This window comes from Macaca nemestrina, chromosome 20, assembly GCF_043159975.1.
Source record: "Macaca nemestrina isolate mMacNem1 chromosome 20, mMacNem.hap1, whole genome shotgun sequence".
Taxonomy (NCBI): Eukaryota; Metazoa; Chordata; class Mammalia; order Primates; family Cercopithecidae; genus Macaca; species Macaca nemestrina.
Window position 1 is genome coordinate 19,475,432 of NC_092144.1, and position 21,555 is coordinate 19,496,986.

Sequence of the window (21,555 nt, forward strand, 5' to 3'; positions counted from 1 at the left end):
GGGACGAGTGGCTGAGTCTGGAACCCAAGCTGTTGCTTCCCTGTCTGGTGGTGAATCCTCCACAGTCTGATGAGTGTGGTGTCCGACTCTGGAGGTCAGGCTGTCGCTTCCTGGTCTGGTGGTGAATCTTCCAGTCTGGAGAGTGCGGTGTCTGACTCTTGGAGCCCAGGGCTGGAAACTTGGGGGTATCCCGAATTCCGGAATGGAAACTCCTCCAGTTCTCCCCCTTGGCGTGCCCTATCTGGTGAGTTTCGGTGGAACTCATGACCCAAGTCATAATAGGAATTTCAAGCCTCATAAAGACGTCATGGTTGAAGCAGAGGTGTTTGTTTCCAGCAAAGCCCAATAGCAAGCTAACAACTGCTTCTCAAAAGGGGTATAAGCCTTGCCGGCCTCTGGCAGTTTCTGGGTCCAAAACCAGAAATGTACCTCTTCCCATCTTGTTTCTGCCTAAGGCCCCAATTAGCATGTTGACCTAGGACAGTTACTTGCAGTTCTACTGGCCCTTCCCGAATGAATCATAGATCCAGGACCCGTTGCACTGCTTGTTTATCTTGTTCAGAAGCCATGATCTCTTTCTCTCCCCAATCAAAGTCATAGCGTTTTCCAGTGACAGCATGCAGAGGTTGTAAAATGTCACCCAAGTGGGGAATATGATGTCTCCACCATCCAAACAAGCCAGTAAATTTCTGCACCTCATTTTTAGTGGTAGGGGTTGCAAATTCTAGTATTTTAGCCTTAACTTTTGGTAAAATGAATTATTTCCCTGCATTCCATAGGATGCAACCAGCCCCTATCTTGACACATTATCTCATAATCAGTAAGCAAACACCATCCACTCTGGGAGATCCCCCAGCATCTCCTTTGCTGACTGGAATTTCCTGCAGCACTTCACACACAAAGGTCTAAATTGCACTAATTTGGTTTCCCAATTCTCACAAAGGCCAGTTCCCCTTGACCATTCAATCGCCAAGGGGGAGTACTGGGGGAGTTTCCGTCCAGGGATATGGGAAGTCGCCGAGCCTCCTGACGTGTCCTTGTGGCCAAAAAGTGGCACACTTTTGTTTTTGAATCCTGTTTGTGACACCAAAAATGTTCTGTGCGGGGAACGCACGAGGGGAGAAGGAAAGACACACACACAATACCTTTAAGGGTAAACAAGCTTCATTCCACATAAATGGCAACGCAGATATAATAAACAAATTATGTAATAAGCAAATCAATATAATAAGCAGATTGATATAATAAGTAGTGGATATAATAAGCAAATTGCAATGGGAAGAGGAGAAAGGAAAAAAGATATATATATTTACACTCACCAGACTATGGAGGATTCACCACCAGAGTGGGAAGCAACAACCTGGGCTCCAGCATTGGACATTGCACTCACCAGACAATGGAGGCGTCACCACCAGCCTGGGAAGCAACAGCTTGGGCTGCAGAGCTGGCCACTCATTCCTGCACAGATGAGGAGAGGTCTCATGAAGCTTCAGTGCAGTCTGGTACCCTAGCTCTTTTGTAATGAATTGTTTGGCATGAGGCCCAGTCAGGAAGGCCCTTCATGACTGGGTACAAGGAACACAAAAAGGTCAACTTGTTTCTGTGATTGCCTATTGTTTTTCAATAACTAATGTATACGAATAGATTGAAATAGAGATTTCTCCAAAACAGCGCTGAATGAATGCTTAAAGGGGTTCACACAACCTGTTCTGGGACTTGGTGACTGTCATGCGCGTCCGTGTGAAGAGACCCCCAAACAGGCTTTGTGTGAGCAACATGGCTGTTTATTTCACCTGGGTGCAGGCGGGCTGAGTCCGAAAAGAGAGTCAGCAAAGGGAGATAAGGGTGGGGCCGTTTTATAGGATTTGGGTAGGTAAAGGAAAATTACAGACAAAGGGGGGTTTTTCTCTGGCTGGAGTGGGGGTCACAAGGTGCTCAGTGGGGGAGGTTTCTGAGCCAGGATGAGCCAGGAAAAAGAATTTCACAAGATAATGTCATCGCTTAAGGCAAGGACCGGCCATTTTAACTTCTTTTGTGGTGGAATGTCATCAGTTAAGGCGGGGCATTTTCACTTCTTTTGTGATTCTTCAGTTACTTCAGGCCAGCTGGGCGTATATATGTGCAAGTCACAGGGGATGCGATGGCTTGGCTTGGGCTCAGAGGCCTGACGGTGACCATTGTTTGTGTCCACATTCAATTGAGTTCAAATTTATTATTTAACTTTTCCTCCATCCTGGCTAACACAGTGAAACCCCGTCTCTACTAAAAAATACAAAAAACTAGCCGGGCGAGGTGGCAGGCGCCTGTAGTCCCAGCTACTCGGGAGGCTGAGGCAGGAGAATGGCGTCAACCCGGGAGGCAGAGCTTGCAGTGAGCTGAGATCCGGCCACTGCACTCCAGCCCGGGCGGCAGAGACTCCGTCTCAAAAAAAAAAAAAAACAAAAAACAAACTTTTCCTCCACAAATTCCCCTGCCTTGATGAATCAGCTCTGTCTAGGCAAAGGGCAAGGGGAACCGCTTGGGTCTTACACAACCTCTGCCTCCTGGGTTCAAGCGATTCTTCTGCTTTGGCCTCCAGAGTAGCTGGGACTACAAAAGTGCACCACCATACCCTGCTAATTTTTTGTATTTTTAATAGAGATGGAGTTTCATCATGTTGGCCAGATTGGTCTTGAACTCCTGACCTCAAGTGATCCGCCCACCTTGGCCTCCCAAAGTGCTGGGATTACAGGCGTGAACCACCGAGGTTGTCTCTAAATGATTTCTTTTTTTTTTTTTTTTTTTTTGAAACAGAGTCTCGTTCAGTCGCTCAGTCGCTCAGTCGCCCAGACTGGAGTGCAGTGGCACGATCTCTGCTCACTCTAAGCTCCGCCTCCTGGGTTCACGTCATTCTCCTGCCTCAGTCTCCCGAGTAGCTGGGAGTGGGAAGCAACAGCCTGGGCTCCATCGGAACTCCTGAGTTGACTCACAGGTTCAAAAGGCAGCATCCACCCCTTACCAGGCAGGCGTCAATCACTGCGCCCCTGCTCCCTTAAGCACCTGAACTTGTACCTACTTATTGTAAAGAAGAAAAAAACTTTCTCCAAGTGGAAAGGGTACAGGTAATAAAAGAAGGATGAATCTGGTTACCGGATGGGAGAATAGATGTGCCACAGGCTACTTGGAGCAGTGGTTGTACTGGCTGTGCATGAAACTACCCATCTAGGTCAGGAGTCACTTGAAAAGTTGTTAGGCCGGTATTTTTACATCTCCCATTTATCAGCTCTTGCCAAAACAGTAGCACAGCTATGTGTTATCTGCCAACAGCACAATGCAAGACAGGGTCCAGCCATTCTGCCAGGTATAAAGACATATGGAGCAGCCCTCTTTGAAGATCTCCAGGTAAACTTCACAGAAATGCCAAAGTGTGGAGGTAGTAAGTATTTACTAGTTCTTGTGTGTACCTACTCTGGGTGGGTAGAGGCTTATCCAACCTGAAAAGTTGGTGAGGCAACCTGTGTGCTTCTTCGAGATCTCATCCCTAGGTTTGGACTGCCCTTACAGATTGGCTTGGACAATGGGCCAGCGTGTGTGGCTGACTTGGTACAGTAAACATCAAAGGTATTGGGGATCACATGGAAACTGCATGCCGCCTACCAACTGCAGAGTTCCAGAAAGGTGGAGTGGATGAATCAGACAATCAAAAACAGTTTAGGGAAAGTTGTCAGGAAACAGGATTAAAGTGATACCTTTAACCCTGGTACTGTTCAAGATTAGAGGCAACCCTTCAAAGAGAACAGGATATTCTTCCTATGAAATATTATATCATAGGCCCCTTCCTATATTATTGGAACTCCCAGGCCACAAGGTATCCAGAGCCATGACCACAACTATATTTACCTGTAAAATGTGATACTGGAGTAGAGTATTTTCATTCTTTCCTTTATCCAAGAGCTAGCAAATCAGAACAATTGATCCAGGTTCTGGAGTTCCACCTGGGTAGTTCTATTTTCTGTTTAGAATCAGCCTGAGTCTCTCCAGCCTGGCTTATCATTGGGCCATCAATCCAGGGTCACTGGGAATTCTCTCACAATCATCCAGGTGTCTTTGAGGCATTTGAGAATGTCCATAGCAGAATTGTGCCAGACTCAGAAGAATGGTTAATTCTGTTTCTCTCTTAGTGTAAGAGAAATTTAGTCATCCTGTGTTTGTTCCTCTCCTCATACAAGAAATGTCTTTGGTTGGTACCCAGATGAGAGTTTCTCCAGTTTCCAGGTACTTGGATGATAAACAGGGAGGAGAAATCTGGAGACCCAAATAGATAATGGAGTTGCTTACATTTCATATCACCATTAAAACAATACATGAAGCAGTCATGGTTCCTACAACCCAGAAACTTTTTGTCTAGACTAGCAACTGGATAAATAATTGAATTATGCATCATATCGTTGGTAAAATAAATGGATGTGTCCAAAATCTTGGGCTTTATTTAGGCCGCTTTCTTTATATTGTTGTGACTTCTGATGTCTATACCTGAAGGGATATTCATGAACAGAAGAATTGTTATTATAATTAATTTCTTTTTTTTTCTTTTCTTTACTTTTTTTTTTTTTTTTTTTTTTTTGAGACGGAATCTCACTCTGTCCCCCAGGCTGGAGTGCAATGGTGCTATCTCGGCTAACTGGAACCCCCACCTTCCGGGTTCATGGAATTCTCCTGCCTCAGCCTCCCAAGTAGGTGGAACTGCGGGTGCCTGCCACCAGGCCCAACTAATTTTTGTATTTTTAGTAGAGACTTGGTTTCACCGTGTTAGCCAGGATGGTCTCAATCTCCTTACCTCATTATCTGCCCACATCGGTCTGCCAAAGTGGCGGGATTACAGGCGTGAGACGCGACGCCCGGCCACATATTTATTTTCTAACATAATTACCTTAGAAAGTCTGGGTGTGGTGGCTCATGCCTGTAATCCTAGCACTTTGGGAGGCCAAGGCGGGCAGATCACAAGGTCAGGAGTTCGTGACCAGCCTGGTCAGTATGGTGAAACCCCATCTCTACTAAAAATACAAAAATTAGCAGGGCATGGTGGTGCGTGCCTGTAATTTCAGCTACTTGGGAGGTTGAGGCAGAAGAACCGCTTGAACCTGGAAGGCGGAGGTTGCAGTGAGCCGAGATCATGCCACTGCACTCCAGCCTGGGTGACAGAGTTAATGATTCACTTGGTGGAATAGCTCTCTGAAAGAATTTTTTTCACTATAGAGTTAATTATTTTTCTCTTCATTATTAAGTATCTTTATGCCGTTTATGTGCATAAAACATCACATTTAATCTGGCAGCTGTCCTTTTTTCTTATTTTTTTTTACTACATATTTTAATTTGAAATATGAAGGCTCTTATCTTTGTTTACAGGCCAGAAAAACTGGGAAAAACACAGGCTCTTCCAATTACCAGTTGTTTGACAAAATATCATTCTTGGGCCAAAAACATTGGCATTATTGATGAGCTAGTTAGAAATTCAAAAAATCAGATTTTATGTCAGATCTTATGGAAAAAAAGCCTGCATAACAAGGTCTTCAGCTTATTATGTATATTAAAATTTGAGAGGTGCCTTCTAACTCAACCTTTTTCGTCTGAAAAATATTCACAACTCATTCTGTATGATGTAAATATAGCACTCAAAACTGTACATGTTCATGTTCATGCCCTTAATTTTATACTTTATTATCTAGGAAAATATATATGAACTAATGTTGTAGATCTTAAGCTGCTCTTTTTTCTCAGAGTTAGAGAATACAGTAGAGAATATTTCTGTGTTGAAAATTATTTTATTGGATAATTTTAGTCCGTCCTGTAAGTCAGAACCAGTTCTCTTTACTCTCACATTTCACCTTAAGTCAAATTAAAAATTCTGCTCATGGCCATTTAGTAAAAGTGTGTGTGTGTGTGTGTGTGTGTGTGTGTGTGTGTGTTTCAGGGACCATTGCAACTTATGGATGTGGCCATAGAATTCTCTCTGGAGGAGTGGCATTGCCTGGACACTGCACAGCGGAATTTATATAGGGATGTGATGTTAGAGAACTACAGAAACCTGGTCTTCCTTGGTGAGGATAACCTGAATACATAATTCATAATATACCCTAAAGATTTTATTTCTCTTTTTTTGTAGAATGTTTTTTAGTAATTTATTCTTTTCATAAAAGAGTTTTAGATTCCTTTTTCCAGAAAATCTTCAGAGTTTGTTCATTTAGAATAGAATTTCTTCAAGATGTTTCATCTTAATCCAAACTTTCCACATTCCTGAGTTGAGCTGTATTCTTCACTCTAAATTAGTGGTAATTCCAGAAATTTAGTGGTATAAAATATTGTTGCCCCCATCTGAAAATCTAATTGTCACCACCAATTTTTGATTCCGTAGTACCAGATAGTAAAATTAAGAAACCTGCATATTGAAAGTATTTTCTTTCTTTCTTTCTTTCTTTCTTTCTTTCTTTCTTTCTTTCTTTCTTTCTTTCTCTTTCTTTTCTTTCTTTCTCTTTCTTTCTTTTTCTTTCTCTTTCTTTCTTTTTCCTTCCTTCCTTCCTTCCTTCCTTTCTTTCTTTTTCCTTCCTTCCTTCCTTTCTTCCTTCCTTTCCTTTCCTTTCCTTTCCTTTCCTTTCCTTTCCTTTCCTTTCCTTTCCTTTCCTTTCCTTTCCTTTCCTTTCCTTTCCTTTCCTTTCCTTTCCTTTCCTTTCCTTTTCGACAGAGTTTCGTTCTTGTTGTTCAGGCTGGAGTGCAATGGCATGATCTCCGCTCACCACAACTTCCACTTCCTGGGTTCAAGCAATTCTCTTGTGTCAACCTCCTGAGTAGCTGGGATTACAAGCATGTGCCACCATGCCCAGCTAATTTTTTGTATTTTTAGTAGAGATGGGGTTTCTCTATCATGGTCAGGCTGGTCTTGAACTCCTGACCTCAGGTTATCTGCCCACCTCAGCCTCCCGAAGTGCTAGGATTACAGGTGTGAGCCATCATACTCAGCTGAAAGTACTTTCTAAATATTTAGAAATTTCTGTCATAAATTAGTATTTTGGTATTAATTTACAAGAATATTTTATTACATCTGCTCTGCTGAGCACATTACTAGCTTGTAATTGGAGAATATGAGCAAGACTCATGTTATTTATTTTTAATAAAACAGGTATTGTTGTCTCTAAGCCAGACCTGATCACCTATCTGGAGCAAGGAAAAAAAACCTTTAACTATAAAGAGATATGAGATGATTGCCAAACCCCCAGGTAGGTGTGAGTGAAATTGAATACCACAGACTACACGGATAACAGGTCCCAAGGTCAATGAGAAAGCCAGTTTTTAAAATGTGATTCAGAAAACTGTGTTCCAGAGAAAATAGTTCCTGGGCAGCTGTGTTGTTTGTTTATTCATTTATTTAATTTTGCTCCCACAAATGGGCATCTTCTGTCTTGTCATTTTAAATTCTCGAAGGATTCTACTTTTCTTTTGGTGAGCTTCCTTCAAGTTCACAGTGAGAGCCAAAGACATCTTCATGCCATGTAAGAGACTGCAGAGGCTGGGCACATTGGCTCATGTCTGTAATCTCAGAATTTTGGGAGGCCAAGGCAGGTGGACCATCGGAGGTCAGAAATTCAAGACTAGCCTGACCAGCATGGTGAAACCTCGTCTTTACTAAAAATACAGAAATTAGCCAGGTGGGTTGTTCGGCGCCTGTAATCACAGCTACTTGGGAGGCTGAGGCCAAAGAATCACTTGAGCCCAGGAGATGGAGCTTGCCATGAGCTGAGATTGTGCCATTGCACCCCAGCCTGGGCAACAGAGTGAAACTCTGTCACAAAACAAAACAAAACAAAATAAAACAAAACAAAACAAACAAAAAGAGACTGCACAGTCTGGCTGCTTTTCCATTGTTTTGCAGATACGCAAATATCTATCTGCATGATTTAGAGAAACTAAAACTGTTTTTCATGTTCTCTTTTTGCATCAAGTCTGATATGTGTGAGAGTAATAGTTTCTGTTGCATTTTTTTGTTCATTTTTCTGCACAGTCTATCTGTTTTTATTACTATAAAGTCTTGAAATATAGTTTGAAATTATAAGTATGATATTTTTCTGCTTTGTTCTTTTTCCTCAAGGTTGCTTTGGCTATTCAAAGTTTATTTTAGTTTCATGTAAATTTTAGAATTGCATTTTCCAGTACTGTGAAAAAAATGCCTGTGCAATTTTGATAGGAAGTTTATTGAATCTACAGATCACTTTGGATAATATGGCACTTTATTAATATTTATTCTTTCAATCCATAGACATAAAATATTTTAAAATTTATTTGGATCTTCTCTAATTTTTTCATTTTTTATTGTAAAGATTTTCACCTCCATGGTCAATTTTTTTCTCAGAAATTTATTACTTAACGCTATAGTAAATAAAATGTTTTTTCCCTCTAGTTTGTCAGATAGTCTGTTTTAAGTGTATGAAACCATAGCCAGGCACGGTGGCCAATGCCTGTAATTCCAGCACTTAGGGAGACTGAGGCAGGTGTATCAACTGAGGTGGGGAGTTCAAGACCAACCTAACTAACATGGAGAAACCCTGTCCCTACTGAAAATACAAAAATTAGCTGGGTGTGGTGGTGCATGCCTATAATCCCATCTACTCGGGAGGCTGAGGCAGGAGAATCGCTTGAACCTGGGAGGTGGAGGTTGCAGTTAGCCAAGATCGCACCATTGCACTCCAGGCTGGTCAACAAGAGCAAGACTCTTTCAAAAAAAAAAAAAAAGTGTATAAAAACCATATATATACTTCTACGTTAATTTTGTATTTTGCTAATTTACTGAGTGTGTTTATTAGTTTAGACAGATTTTTATGTACTGTTTATGGTTTTTTATATATACAATTGTATGATCTACAAGCAGCAACTTTTTACTTATTTTTTTTATTTCAATAGATTTATTTTTATTTTTATTTTTTATTTTTTTTGAGACGGGGTCTCACTCTGTCGCCCAAGCTGGAGTGCAGTGGCCGGATCTCAGCTCACTGCAAGCTCCGCCTCCCAGATTTAGGCCATTCTCCTGCCTCAGCCTCCCGAGTAGCCGGGACTACAGGCGCCCACTACCTCACCCGGCTAGTTTTTTGTATTTTTTAGTAGAGACGGGGTTTCACCTGTTAGCCAGGATGGTCTTGATCTCCTGACCTTGTGATCCACCCATCTCGGCCTCCCAAAGTGCTGGGATTACAGACTTGAGCCACCGCGCCTGGCCGATTTTTTTTTATTTCTATGACTAATTCTTCTGCCACATACTTCCAGTGCTACATTAAAATAGAAGCATTGGCCAGACTCCGTGGCTCACACCTGTAATCCCAGCACTTTGGGAGGCCAAAGTGTGTGGATCACCTGAGGTCAGGAGTTTGAGACCAGTCTGACCAATATGATGAAACCCCGTCTCTACTAAAAATACAAAAATTAGCCGAGTGTGGTGACATGAGTCTGTAATCCCAGCAACTCAGGAGGCTGAGACAGGAGAATCGCTTGAACACGGGAGGCAGAGGTTGCAGTGAGCCAAGATCACACCAATGCACTTCAGCCTGGGCAACAAGAGCAAAACGGCATCTCACAAAAAAAAAAAAAAAAAAAAGAAAAAAAGAAGCATTGGCAATGGGCACAATATGGTTTTGTATTGGTGTCTGAATTCAATGGAGCAAGTACCTCTTCAAGTTTTCACAAACTGATTTTCGAAGGTAAAGATCTTCTTTTGTTGGCCCTTAGGGTGATGAGATCTTCTCTGAATTTGTACTGAAGAGGGGTTGTAGCTTGGTCACAAAGCTGCTGGGTCTGCACTAGGGTCCACCTTTAGTTGGCTTGGTATAGGGGCTTGGGTAGTTGTAATTTCCATTTTATTTTTAGACTGAATATCCTTCAGGACTTTGCTCCACAGGGCAGACACTAGGGCATGTTTTTGCAGTCAGGACTGCTTATGGTAAGCCTTATATCAGGATGTGGATGAGTATGGCTTTCAGTGAGTATCAGAGAGCATTTCCTCAAGTAACCCTGTGAGGGTTTCTATATAGGCAGAACGGACCACATACTTGGCTCAGTTAAATGAAACTGAGTCATTGAACTGCTTCAGGGACCACAGTAAAGGCCAAGGTCTGCAGGCCTGCCTACATGGCTGTAAATGGGTGCCTTCCTCCAGGTTTCTGGAATGGCTGGACCTCTCCCAGACTCTGTCTGGGAGGAGTTTGGGATGGTTACAAAGTAAGTTCAGAAATGTCAGTGGGACCAAGTTGGGTAAACCCTAGCCTTGTCTGTAGCCAAGAACAGGGTTCCTTTAGTTTCCCACCTATATGAGGGCCTACCTTCTGAATAGAACAATTCTCAATCTTAAGCTTTAACAGCATTTCACAACTCCCTCCATGGATCTCAAATCTCTCTTACAGGCACTTATTTTGGAGATGGCATCTTGCTACATAACCCAGGCTGGTCTCGAAATCCTGTCCTGAAGCAGTTTCATAACCTTAATGTACCATGTAGCTGTCATTACAGGTGTGAGCCACAATACCTGATTCTCTCATAAAGGCATTTTTGTCAGGTATGGCTGATTTTTTTTTTTTTTTTTTCCTGTAAGAGGATATGAAAATAGGGCACTTTAGTCTTTTCTTTTCTTTTTTTTTTTTTTTGCAATTTGTTTTCTTTTTCTTTTTTTTTTTTTGAGATGGAGTTTTGCTCCTTTTGCCCAGGCTATAGTGCAATGGTGTGGTCTTGGCTCACTGCAACCTCCATCTCCCTGGTTCAAGCAATTCTCCTGCCTCAGCCTCCCAAGTAGCTAGGATTACAGGCGCCTGCCACCATGCCTGGCTAATTTTTTATTTTTAGTAGAGACGGGGTTTCACCATGTTGGCCAGGATGGTCTCAATCTCTTGACCTGCATGCCTCAGCCTACCAAAGTGCTGGGATTACAGGCTGAGGCACTGCGCCCAGGTAGTCTTTTTATCTTACTAATGTCACTCTCCTTATACATTTTTACTTTCTATTTTCTACTGCAAATTTTTCTGTAATTTTAGATTCAGATATTTAAAACAATATGCTAGAATTTGCATATTATGCCTGCAGTAAATTAGATAATTAGTAGGTAATCTGTATTTACTCAAGTATTTACTTATAAATTTAATTTTGCTGCTGGCAAAAAGGAATTATAGGATTTTCCTCTACTTTCTTCAGCCTCTATCTGAATAATAACATAGTTTATTTCCTAATATTTGTTTTACATATCAGAAGGTCTAACCCTGTTCTGCAAAGTAAATACATATATTTTCTGTATTTAACAATGTAAGGCTATTCTTTGCTTCTAAAGTTGAATTACAGCAGTTTCATTTTGTGTAAGAATAGCATATATTTAAAACATAAATATAACTCTAGTTTCTTTTAAATGCTTATTTATTAAAAGTTTCTCATTAGAATCTTCTATTTATAATTATACCGCATATTCTCTGAAATTTTACTGCCACACAGTGCATGCCAATGATTCAAAATACCCGCATTTGATGAGTACACAGTAATAGTTAAATATTCCAGTTACCTAGACAATCTTTTTGTTTTTGTGAGACAGAGTCACATTCTGTAGCCCAGGCTGGAGTGCAGTGGTGTGGGCTTGGCTTACTGCAACCTCCACCTCCTGAGTTCAAACCAATTCTCGTGCCTCAGCTTTCCAAGGAGCTAAGATTACAGATATGAGCCACTGCACCTGGCCTCAGTGTAGGTTTCTTAACATCAGTTTTTTGTGTCTGTTGGTTTTACTTTCGTATTACAATTTTAGACAATTTGAAATTCTGTTTGTACAGTTTAAGTCAATTTGAGGTTTAATTAAGAGATAAATTATGCATGTTCATCACAATCAGATTACATATGTATGTATGTTTATTTATAAATATGATCCCAATTTTAGTTATATCTTTTTTTTTTATTTTTTTTTATTTTTTGTTTTTGAGATGGAGTCTCACTCTGTAGCCCAGGCTGGAGTGCAGTGGCCGGATCTCAGCTCACTGCAAGCTCCGCCTCCCGTTCACGTCATTCTCCGGCCTCAGCCTCCCAGGTAGCTGGGACTACAGGCGCCCGCCACCTCGCCTGGCTAGTTTTTTGTATTTCTTAGTAGAGACGGGGTTTCACTGTGTTAGCCAGGATGGTCTCGATCTCCTGACCTCGTGATCCACCCGTCTATCCTATATTCTTTCTTAGCTGATTTTCAATGGTAGTTTTATCTTATCTAAGTGAGTTGTCATGGATATAGTCTTATTTTTACTGTGTGTTTAATAATGAATATATATTTCCTTTTGTGAGAAGAAAACTTTAGTGATTTGAAGGTAATTTTCAAAAAGATTTATAATTCTGTATTTTTTTCAGGTTTTCTTTAAAAGAAATGTTTTAAAAACACATAACATAAAATGTACCGCCTTAAATCTATTGAAGTGTATATTTCACGGCCAGGCATGGTTGTGGCTCTCATCTGTAATCCAAGGATTTTGGGAGGCCAAGACAGAAGGATCCCTGGAGCCCAAAAGCTTGAGACCAGCTTGGGCAACATATGGAGACCTTTCTCTATTAAAAAAAAAAATTGATAATTGCCAGGCGTAGTGGTGTGCACCTGTGGTCCCATCTACGTTGGAGATTGAGGGAGAGTCAAAATTGTGCCTCTACATTCCATCTTGGTTGAAAGAGTGAGACCCTGTCTCAAAAAAAAGCTGTTCATTTCAGGGATGTTAAATATATTCGCATTGTTATGCAAAAGACTTCTAGAAACTTTACGTCTTGTAAAACTTAAACTCAATACCCATTAAGTAACAACTGCTAATTTTACCCTCGTTCCAGCCCTAGATAGACAAACCTTCCACTTTCTCTTTTTATGATTTTGACTTCTTATTTATTTATTTATTTTTTTTTTTTTGACGGAGTCTCGCGCTGTCTCCCAGGCTGGAGTGATGTGGCGCAATCTCGGCTCACTGCAAGTTCCGCCTCCCGGGTTCACGCCATTCTCCTGCCTCAGCCTCCCCAGTAGCTGGGACTAGAGGCGCCTGACATCGTGCTTGGCTAATTTTTTGTATTTTTAGTAGAGATGGGATTCCAGTGTATTAGCCAGGATGGTCTCGATCTCCTGACCTCGTGATCCGCCCGCCTTGGCCTCCCAAAGTGCTGGGATTACAGGCGTGAAACACCGTGCCCGGCATGATTTTGACTTCTTAAGATACCTCATATAAGTGGAATCATAGAGTATCCGTAATTTTGTTACTGGATTAATTCAGGTGACATAATATTCTCCAGGTCATCTTAAAATGTGACAAGATTGTTCTTTTTAAGGTGGAATAATATTTCATCGTATGTATATGTTACATTTTTTGATATGTTTATAAATCAAGAGACATCTGAGTTGCTTCAGCCTTTTGTCTTTTGTGAATAGTGGTACAATAAACATGGATTTTCAAATATGTCATTATTATTATAGCAAGTGGGGTATTGAAATATCCTGCTATAATTATATTTCTCTCTATATGTTTATTCAGTTTTGTTAGTATTTGCTTTATATATTTGAAACCCTAATTTGAAACACACACACACACACACACAAATACACACATGTACAAACAAATTTTTGATAGGTTCCCAGTGAATGAATCTATATATTGTTTAATGTCCTTCTGTGTCTTTTTGAAGTTTTGACTTAAAGTACATTTTATAAAATATGACAGTTTTTGACTTAAGATGTAGCTTGTGTAATATTATTTTGACCTCTTCTGCTCTCATTTGATTAATATTTACATGAAATTTCTCCTTCCATCTTACCACTTTCAGTCATTATCATTAGATCTGAGGTGACTCTTGTAGAAAGGCCAGTTGGATCTTGATTTTTAATTTTTTTTTTTTTTTTTTTTTGAGATGGAGTTTCACTCTGTCACCCAGGCTAGAGTGCAAGTGGCGCAAACTTGGCTCACTGCAACCTCCACCTTCTGGGTTCAAGCGATTATCCTGCCTCAGCCTCCCGAGTAGGTGGGATTACAGGTGCACACAACCACACTTGGCTAATTTTTGCTCTTTTTGTAGAGACAGGGTTTTGCCATGTTGGTCAAGCTGGTAAAATTGTTTAATAATGCTTTTTATTGAAAGTATGTCTCTTGATTGGAAAGATAATTGTGTATATATATATATTTAAATAGTTTTCTGAAAGAGAAAAACTTATCTTTTTTTGTGTGTGTGATGGAGTCTCATTCTTTCATCCAGGTTAGAGTGCAATGGTGCAATCTCAGATCACTGCAACCTCCACCTCCTGGGTCCAAGCGATTCTCCTGTCTCAGCCACCTGAGCAGCTGGGATTACAGGCACCTGCTACCACACTGGGCTAATTTTTGGTATTTTTAGTAGAGATGGGTTTATGCCATGTTGGCCAGGCTGGGCTTGAATTCCTGACCTTAAGTGGTCCGCCTTCCTTGGCTTCCCACAGTGCTGGGATTACAGGCATGAGCCACCACACCTGGCCAATATTACTTTATTAGTTCTTTTATTTGATTCTTGTATCTTTGTCTCTCATTCTTTTTCTGCCTTTTTGTATATTTTTTTAATTTTTGTATTGATATGCTTTCAATTTTCTTCTTATTTTCTTTTGTGTATCTATACAGATATTTTCTTAGTAGTATCTTGGGGATTACATAAAACCTGTAAAAGATCCAACCATATATTTAAGTGTAGTAAAAAATTAACTTCAGTTGAATGCAAAAAATCTTCATGATTACACCTGCCTTCAACTTTGTTATTGATTTTGCTAATTATATTTTTTATGTTTTATATATTCATTAACAATGTTTGTACAAGCCTGTAATCCCAGCACTTTGGGAGGCCGAGACAGGCGGATCTCGAGGTCAGGAGATAGAGACCATCCTGGCTAACACGGTGAAACCCCGTCTCTACTAAAAAGTACAAAAAACTAGCCGGGCGAGGTGGCGAGCGCCTGTGGTCCCAGCTACTCGGGAGGCTGAGCCAGGAGAATGGCGTAAACCCGGGAGGCGGAGCTTGCAGTGAGCCGAGATCGTGCCACTGCACTCCAGCCTGGGAGACAGAGCGAGACTCCGTCTCAAAAAAAAAAAAAAAAAAAAAAAAAAAAAAAAAAAAATCACCTTTAACCTACTCTTCTTTGGCAGTCTTTTATATACATATAGATACAGATATAAGATAGGTGGCTAGAGAAACATATACAGGGAAAATGGGTAACATAGGTATGCCAATGTAATTTCCATTGTTGCTAAAAAACAATGTTTGTAATAATTTCTCTACTTTATCTTTTAAGTTTTAAATAGCTGAAAGTGTTTTCTGCACCCTTATGATAATGATAAGTAAGCAATTCCATTTTTGTGTATGTGCATATCTTTCCCAGAAAGTTATGTATTTTCATCTGATTATGTGTTGTTTTCTTGCATTATGTTATTTTCAGTGGAAGAAACTCCTTTCAGCATCTTTGATATGTAGGGCATATGCAGTGCCAATATGCTTTCTCAGGATTTGGTTATTGTGGAAGGACCTCTTTTTATTTGGTGGTACGATTCTGCTGATGGTATTATTCTCACGTGACTTTTTAAAATTATAACTTTTTGGGCCGGGCGCGGTGGCTCAAGCCTGTAATCCCAGCACTTTGGGAGGCCGAGGCGGGTGGATCACGAGGTCAGGAGATCGACACCATCCTGGCTAACATGGTGAAACCCCGTCTCTACTAAAAATACAAAAAACTAGCCGGGCGTGGTGGCGGGCGCCTGTAGTCCCAGCTACTCGGAGGCTGAGGCGGGAGAATGGCGTGAACCCGGGAGGCGGAGCTTGCAGTGAGCCGAGATCGCGCCACTGCACTCCAGCCTGGGCGACACAGCGAGACTCCGTCTCAAAAAAAAAAAAAAAAAATAAAATAAAATAAAATAAAATTATAACTTTAACAATATCACAGTTTCCTTCTGACCTGTAAAACTTTTTTTTTGATAAATTCGCTGGTTATCTCATGAGACTATGCTTACAGATGACACATTTTTTAATCTTGCAGCTCCCAAAATTCTCTTCTTATCTGTGATTTTTGAAATTTTGCTTATAGTTGTGTTTGTTATAAATATCTTTGTGTGTGTCCTAGTTTGTTCAGCTTTTTCATGTTTACATTATTTTTTCTCTTAAGAAATTTTTCAGTGTTTTTTTTTGTATTTTTTATATCCACAATTTTTGGTTTTTGCTATTTTAAGATTTTTTCTTGTCATCCTCATTTTTCTGATCTTCATTAGTTGTCTGTGTTCCTATTTCACTTACTGAATATTATTCAATTTTATTTATTTATTTTTCTGAGACAGAGTCTCGCTCTGTCTCCCAGGCTGGAGTGCCATGGCACAATAGTGGCTCACTGCAATGATACTGGCTCACTGCAACCTCTGCCTCCTAGGTTCAAGCGAGTCTCCTGCCTCAGCCTCCCAGTAGCTGGGATTACAGGTGCCTGCCTCCACACTCGGCTGATTTTTGTATTTTTGCTGGAGACTAGGTTTCACCATGTTGGCCAGGCTGATCCTAAACTCCTGAACTCAAATGATCCACCCACCTCGGCCTCCCAAAGTACTGGGATTACAGGCGTGAGCCACCGTGCCAGGCCTACTTCATTTTATTTTATTTTATTTTTGAGACAGTCTTGCTCTGTTGCCCAGCCTGGAGTGCAGTGGTACAATCTTCACTTACTGCAACCTTCCGCTCCTGGGTTCAAGCAATTCTCATGGTGTCAGTCTCCCAAGTACCTGGGATTACAGGCACAGGCCACCATGCCCAGCTAATTTTTGTATTTTTAGTAGATACAGGGTTTCACCATGTTGGCCTGGCTGGTCTCAAACTCCTGACCTCATGTAATTTTCCCACTTGGCCTCCCAGTGTATAAGGATTACAGGAGTGAGCCACCAAGTGTGGCCTGTTCAATGTATTCTGAATTTTTAAAATTACTTTATACAGTTTTTATAGTTGCTTTTAAAATTTTTTATTTTATTTTATTTATTTATTTATTTTTTTGAGACGGAGTCTCGCTCTGTCGCCCGGGCTGGAGTGCAGTGGCCGGATCTCAGCTCACTGCAAGCTCCGCCCCCCGGGTTTACGCCATTCTCCTGCCTCAGCCTCCCAAGTAGCTGGGACTACAGGCGCCCGCCGCCTCGCCCGGCTAGTTTTTTTTTGTATTTTTTAGTAGAGACGGGGTTTCACCGTGTTCGCCAGGATGGTCTCGATCTCCTGACCTAGTGATCCGCCCGTCTCGGCCTCCCAAAGTGCTGGGATTACAGGCTTGAGCCACCGCGCCCGGCCCTTTTAAAAATTTTATAATTTTTTTTAATGGGGTCATGTTGCCCAAATATTTTGTATACATTGTAATCTTTGAGATTCCGACATAACAAAAAGCTACCTGTTCCAATCTTTATAATACAGCTTTGTCCTGGTGTCGTCTGAAATCAATTGTCTTGGCTAGAGATTCTGAGAATTTCTCAAACATGTTTTTAGGATGAGTCTTGTCTAAAATTTTGTGTTTATTGATTAATTAAATCAGCTTATTCATATTTCTTCTTAGTAGTCATTTGCTACACCCCTTTCCTGTTTGGGTTCCTGCAGTTTCTCTGCTTCTGTAACATTTACCTTTAGACTCAGCAGACTCAAACTGTCATTCCAATGTATATCACCATTTCTTTCAGCATTTTATGTCATGGGAGACATTAACCAGTGTCTAAAAAAGTTCCTAGAAGCCGGAAATAAAGATGTATGTGCCAATATTTTTCTTATTTGTTTTTTTTTTTTAAATAAACCAGGAGTTGGCAATTTACATTTGTGTGTGTCTATGTGTGTGAGAGACAGTCTTTCTCTGTTACCTAGGCTGGAGTGCAGGGGCATAATCTTGACTCCCTACAATCTCTGCCTCTACAGTTGAAGCAATTCTCCTGCCTCAGCCTCCAGGTACCTAGGATTAAAGGTGCCTGTTACCATGCCTGACTAATTTTTGTTTTAATTTTTAGTAGCGTTGGGGATTCACCATGTTGGTCAGGCTGGTCTCAAACTTTTGACTTCAGTTGATCCACCCGCCTTGCCTTCCCAAAGTGCTAGGAATACAGGCATAAGCCATTATGCCTGGCCAGCAATTTACTTTTTTTTTTTTTTTTTTTGAGACGGAGTCTCCCTTTGTTGCCCAGACTGGAGTGCAGTGGTGCAATCTTGGCTCACTGCAACCTCCGCCTCCCTGGTTCAAGCAATTCTCTACCTTTGCCAAATAGCTGGGATTAAAGGTATCCTCCACCACATCAGGCTAATTTTTTTGTGTTTTTAGTAGAGACGGGGTTTCATCATCTTGGCCTGGCTGGTCTTGAAGTCTTGACCTCGTGATTCACCCACCTCTGCCTTCCAAAGTACTTGGATTACAGGCATGAGCCATCATGCCCAGCTGGCAATTTACTTTTGAAAGCACAATGTTATACTGGACAGCAGGAAGAGCTGTGTTGAGTATAAGTGACACAGCTTTCTTTTTCTTCTATATGGCTCCTTTGCATTGTGCTAACCTGTGGCCCTTCACACACTTAACTCATGTATAAATTTTTTACAAATGTATTTTGGTCAGTATGTTTTTGTTAAATTTATATGTCCAGGAAGAAATTGCAGTTGGTAGTATTTTGCTATGTCATCTTGCTTATGTAGTTTGTATAATTTTATTGGTTAGATTTGCAAAGTATATTTATCTGAGTCTAGCAATTGAAGTAGTGTGTTTTCATTGTTTCTTTCAGTTATGTGTTCTCATTTTGCCCAAGAACTTTGGTCAGAGCAGAGCATAAAAGATTCTTTCCAAAACGTGCTACTGAGAAGATATGAAAAATGCAGACATGACAATTTACAGTAAAAAAAAAAAAAAAAAGGCTGTAAAAGTGTGGGTGAGCATAAGTTGCACAAAAGAGATTATAATGGACTTAACCAATGTTTGACAAACACCCAGAAAAAAATATTTCAATGTGATAAATATGGAAAAGTCTTTCCTAAGTTTTCAAATTCAAACAGACATAAGATAAGACTTACTGGAAAAAGTCCTTTCAAATGCATAGTATTTGGCAAAGCTCTTAACTGGTCCTCAACCCTTACTACCTGTAAGAAAATTCATATAGGAGAGAAACCTTACAGATGTAAAGAATGTGGCAGAGATTTTAATCAATCTGCAAACCTCACTACACATCAGAGAATTTATACTGGAAAGAAACCCTACAAATGTAAAGAATATGGCAAAGCCTTTAAGCACTCCTCAAACCTCACTACACATAAGAAAATTCATACTGGAGAGAAATCCTACAAATGTGAAGAATGTGGCAAAGCCTTCAATGGGTCCTCAGACTTTACTACACATAAGTTAGTTCATACTGGAGGGAAACCTTAAAAATGTGAAGAATGTGGCAAAGCTTTTAACTGGTCCTCAGACCTTAATAAACATGAGAGAATTAATATTGAACAGAAAACCTACATAGTGAAGAATGTGGCAAATATTTTAAATGTTCCTCCACTTTTAATAAACATAAGATAATTCATACTGGAGAGAAACTCTATGAATGTGATGAATATGGGAAAGCCTTTAACCAGCCCTCAGCTCCTACTACATAAGAGAATTTATATGGAACATAAACCCTACAAATATGAAGAATGTGATAAAGCTTTTTTAACAAAGTTTTCAACCCTTGTTACACATAATTCATACTGGTCAGAAACCCTAGAAGTGTGAAGAATGTGACAAAGCCTATAACAAGTTCTCAATTCTTTTTTTTTTTTTTTTAATTGAGATGGATTTTCACTCTTGTCACCTAGGCTAGAGTGCCATGGCAAGATCTCAGCTCACTGCAACTTCCACCTCCTGGGTTAAAGCCATTCTCCTGCCCCAGCCTCCCAAGTAGCTGGGATTACAGGTGCATGCCCACCACTACACTTAGCTAATTTTTGTATTTTTAGGAGAGATGGGGTTTTGCCATGTTTGCCAGGCTGGTCTCCAACTCCTAACCTCACGTGATCCACCTGCCTTATCCTTATAAAGTGCTGGGATTACAGGCATGAGCCACAACACCTGGCTATAAGTTCTGAACTCTTAAGAGACATGGCGCTAATTCATGCTGAAGAGGAAATCTACAAACCTGAAAGACGTGACAGTGCTTTTACCAACACCCCCAAAGTTCCTATACATAAAAATAAATTATACTAGTGTGATGCCCTAGAAATGTATAAAATGTGACAAAGCCTTTATATGGTTGCCACACTGGATTCTATGGCAGTATGCTTGTTTGGCAGTATGATTGCCATACTGTCAATACTGTCAAAACTCCTGTAAGTGTGAAGAATGTGGCAAAACTTTTAATCAGTGCTTACACCTTATTTCACAGGAAAGCTATTATCCTTGAGAAAAATTGTACAAATATAAAAATGTGGAAGAACCATTAATGCCTACTCACTGGAACAAAACAAATAAATAAAATTGGAGCATTTATGGGAACAAAACAAATAAATAAGGTGACTAATAGAAAACTAAACACCTCAAAAATGCTGAAAGCAAATGTATACTTTCTGCTTTGTCTTGAATTTATTTATTTATTTTATTATTATTATTTTTTTGAGACAGAGTTTCACTCTTGTTGCCCGGGACCGAGTGCAATGGCACGATCTCAGGTCACCTCAACCTCCACCTTCTGGGTTCAAGCGATTCTCCTGCCTCAGTTTCCCCAGTAGCTGGAACTGTAGGCATGTGCCACCATGCCCAGCTAATTTTTTTGTGTGTTTTTAGTGCAGAGAAGATTTCACCTTTTTGGCCAGTCTAGTCTTGCACTCCTGACCTCAAATGATCCGTCCACCTCGGCCTCCCAAAGTGCTGGGATTACAGGTGTGAGCCACCACTCCCAGCCTGTCTTGAATTTATTAATGTAAAATGTTATGGCTTATGGGCCGTGCGCGGTGGCTCATGCCTGTAATCCCAGCACTTTGGGAGGCCGAGGAGGGCGGATCACGAGGTCAGGAGATCAAGACCATCCTAGTTAAAACGGTGAAACCCCATCTCTCCTAAAAATGCAAAAACAAAATTAGCCGGGCGTGGGGGTGGGCGCCTGTAGTCCCAGCTATTCCGGAGGCTGAGGCGGGAGAATGACGTGAACCCGGGAGGCAGAGCTTGCAGAGAACCAAGATCACGCCACTGCACTCCAACCTGGGAGACACAGCGAGACTCCGTCTCAAAAAAAAAAAGTTATGGCCTATGGTTTGGTTCGGATTCTCCCCATTATCTGCCCATTAAAGGACAGGCAACTTTATCTCCAGAAATAATACTCTTGCCGGGTGCAGTGGCTCACGCCTGTAATCCCAGCACTTTGGGAGGCCGAGGCGGGCGGATCACGAGGTCAGGAGATCGAGACCGTCCTGGCTAACACGGTTTAAATTAGCCCGGCGTAGGCCGGGCGCGGTGGCTCACGCCTGTAATCCCAGCACTTTGGGAGGCCGAGGCGGGCGGATCACAAGGTCAGGAGATCGAGACTATCCTGGCTAACA

General features: G+C 41.0%; 1 pseudogene; it reads left to right on the forward strand.

Moving 5' to 3' along the window:
- Window positions 1–202: 202 nt before the first annotated feature.
- LOC105489728 (zinc finger protein 253-like) lies at window positions 203–19,561 on the forward strand (annotated as a pseudogene).
- Window positions 19,562–21,555: the final 1,994 nt, after the last annotated feature.